The sequence below is a fragment of the Triticum dicoccoides genome, chromosome 5A (genome assembly GCF_002162155.2).
Source record: "Triticum dicoccoides isolate Atlit2015 ecotype Zavitan chromosome 5A, WEW_v2.0, whole genome shotgun sequence".
NCBI classification, from domain to species: Eukaryota; Viridiplantae; Streptophyta; class Magnoliopsida; order Poales; family Poaceae; genus Triticum; species Triticum dicoccoides.
The window spans coordinates 582,935,347-582,939,201 of record NC_041388.1 but is presented as its reverse complement, the minus strand read 5'-3'; positions in this window follow the sequence as shown (position 1 = coordinate 582,939,201).

The window sequence follows — 3,855 nt, the reverse complement described above, 5'->3', positions numbered from 1 at the left end:
AAGTTTTAAAGAATCAACATCAAGAGAAATTCTATCAACGTTCCTAGCCAAATCATCAACTTTAAGCAATTTCTCTTCAAGCAAAGCATTGAAATTCTTTTGTGAATTCATAAATTCTTTAACACTAGTCTCAAATTCGGAGGGCATCTTATTAAAAATTCCATAAGAATTGTTGTAGGAATTACCATAATTATTAGAGGAATTACTAGGATAAGGCCTAGGATTAAAGTTTCCTCTATACGTGTTGTCGGGGAAGCTGATCCACCAACACCTATGGGGACGGAGCCCCTTTCGGTTCGGAGGGGGGCGGAGGTCGCACAAAGAGCGGATCGAGGCGGTGCACGCGAGCAGTTTTACCCAGCTTCGGGCCGCACGGATGCGTAAAACCCTACTGCTGCTTGTTTGTGTATATTGAATCCTTGCTCAGGAGCGATGGACGCTATCCGACTGAGCGTGGGAGTGTTTCTGGTGTTTCGAATGAGCCGAACCTCTTCTACATTGCGCTTGGGCCTCCTTTTATACTTTCAAGGGGTCACCGACAGGTGGCAACGTAGACTAGAAGGGTAAAAATGGAAAAGGATGCGGTAGGTGCAGCTACCGCTACTGTGGACATAGTGCACCCTACCTAACTCTGACGGCAGGGGACAAGGTCATTTAATGCCCGTCTGAGTTGCCTAAACAGTGCAAAAAGTGACCGTTAGGAGCGCCACCGTTCGCCACGATGGCCTCCTCTTCATCTCCGCTTGCCACCGCGTACCCCTGGCTGCACAGCCTCCTGCCACGTGTGCTTGGGAGAGTCCTAGAGTGACACGTTAGCAGGTGTGCTGGAGCGCGGGCACGAAGTGGGGGTTTCCCGTGGCAAGCTCCTTGCCGCGGTCGTCGTCTTGTCGTGTTTGGGAGCTTGTTGCTCACCGGGCCTTGCCGGGATGCAGGACGCGTCGCGGCAAGCTTTCTTGAAGTGCCGTGGTTGGCCTTCCCGGCAAGCTCCTCTTGCCGGGGCCTTGTCTCTTCCCGGTAAGATCCTCTTGCCGGGGCCTGGGTTGGCCTTCCCGGCAAGCTCCTCTTGCCGGGGTCTTGTCTCTTCCCGGCAAGATCCTCTTGTCGGGGCCTGGGTTGGCCTTCCCGGCAAGCTCCTCTTGCCGGGGCCTTGGTTTGACTTCCCGGCAAGCTCCTCTTGCCGGGGCCTTGGTTTGAGTACTTTGTTCTTGAATGGTCTTCAAGGGAACCACGGAGGGTCTTGGCGGTCACCCGGCAAGCCTTGCCATGGGGCGCTGCAACTGCCCGTGCACGAGTTCGGGATACTAGGGTACCCCTACTCTAGTACACCGACACGTGTTGTTACCAAAATTATTCCTACCAACAAAATTCACATCCATAGATTCATTATTATTCTCAATCAAAGTAGACAAAGGCATATCATTAGGATCAGAAGAAACACTCTTAGTAGCAAATAATTTCATAATTTCATCCAACTTTCCACTCAAAACATTAATTTCTTCTATCGCGTGCACTTTTTTATTAGTAGATCTTTCAGTGTGCCATTGAGAATAATTAACCATAATATTATCTAGGAGTTTAGTAGCTTCTCCTAAAGTGATTTCCATAAAAGTGCCTCCCGCGGCCGAATCTAAAAAATTTCTAGAAGCAAAATTCAATCCGACATAAATTTTTTGTATAATCATCCACAAATTCAAACCATGTGTTGGGCAATACGTATCATTAATTTCATCCTCTCCTCTCCCAAGCTTGTGCAACATGTTCATGATCAAGTTGCTTAAAATTTACAATATCGTTTCTAAGAGAGATGATCTTAGCGGGAGGAAAATACTTAGAGATAAAAGCATCTTTGCACTTATTCCAAGAATCAATACTATTTTTAGGCAAAGACGAAAACCAAGCTTTAGCATGATCTCTAAGCGAAAAAGGAAATAGCTTCAATTTAACAATATCATTGTCCACATCTTTCTTCTTTTGCATATCACACAATTCAAAGAAGCTATTTAGATGGGTAACAGCATCTTCACTAGGAAGGCCGGAAAACGGATCTTTCATGACAAGATTCAGTAAGGCAGCATTAATTTCACAAGATTCACCATCGGTAAGAGGAGCAATCGGAGTGCTAATAAAATCATTGTTGTTGGTATTGGTAAAGTCACACAATTTAGTGTTATCTTGAGCCATCGTGACAAGCAAGCAATCCAACACACAAGCAAACGAGGAACGGGCAAAAAAGAGACAAAAAGAGAAAGATAGGGAGGATAGAGAGAGAGAGGGCGAATAATACAGCAAGGGTGAAGTGGGGGAGAGGAAAACGAGAGGCAAATGGCAAATAATGTAATGCGAAGATAAGGGTTTGTGATGGGTACTTGGTATGTTGACTTTTGCGTAGACCTCCCCGGCAATGGCGCCAGAAATCCTTCTTGCTACCTCTTGAGCACTGCGTTGGTTTTTCCTTGAAGAGCAAAGGGTGATGCAGCAAAGTAGCGTATGTATTTCCCACAGTTTTTGAGAACCAAGGTATCAATCCAGTAGGAGGCTACGCGCGAGTCCCTCGTACCTACACAAAACAAATAAATCCTCGCAACCAACGCGATAAGGGGTTGTCAATCCCTACATGGTCACTTATGAGAGTGAGATCTGATAGATATGATAAGATAATATTTTTGGTATTTTTATGATAAAGATGCAAAGTAAAATAAAAGAAAGTAAAAAAGCAAAGGAAATAACTAAGTAATGGAAGATTAATATGATGGAAGATACACCCGGGGGCCATAGGTTTCACTAGTGGCTTCTCTCAAGAGCATAAGTATTTTACGGTGGGTGAACAAATTACTGTTGAGCAATTGACAGAACTGAGCATAGTTATGAGAATATCTAGGTATGATCATGTATATAGGCATCACGTCCGAGACAAGTAGACCGACTCCTGCCTGCATCTACTACTATTACTCCACACATCGACCGCTATCCAGCATGCATCTAGAGTATTAAGTTCAAGAGAACAGAGTAACAATTTAAGCAAGATGACATGATATAGAGGGATAAACTCATGCAATATGAAATAAACCCCATCTTGTTATCCTCGATGGCAACAATACAATACGTGCCTTGCTGCCCCTACTGTCACTAGGAAAGGACACCGCAAGATTGAACCCAAAGCTAAGCACTTCTCCCATTGCAAGAAAGATCAATCTAGTAGGGCAAACCAAACTGATAATTCAAAGAGACTTGCAAAGATAACCAATCATACATAAAAGAATTCAGAGAAGATTCAAATATTTTTCATAGATAAACTTGATCATAAACCCACAATTCATCGGTCTCAACAAACACACCGCAAAAGAAGATTACATCGAATAGATCTCCACAAGAGAGGGGGAGAACTTTGTATTGAGATCCAAAAAGAGAGAAGAAGCCATCTAGCTAATAACTATGGACCCGAAGGTCTGAGGTAAACTACTCACACTTCATCGGAGAGGCTATAGTGTTGATGTAGAAGCCCTCCGTGATCGATGCCCCCTCCGGCGGACCTCCGGAACAGGCCCCAAGATGGGATCTCGTGGATACAGAAAGTTACGGCGATGGAATTAGGGTTTTGGCTCCGTATCTGATCATTTGGGGGTACATAGGTATATATAGGAGGAAGGGGTACGTCGGTGGAGCAACAGGGGGCCCACGAGGGTGGAGGGCGCGCCTGGGGGGTAGGCGTGCCCCCTATCTCGTGGCCTCCCTGTTGGTTGCTTGACGTAGGGTCCAAGTCTCCTGGATCATGTTCATTCCGAAAATCACATTCCCGAAGGTTTCATTCCGTTTGGACTCCGCTTGATATTCTTTTTCTGCGAAACTATGAAATAG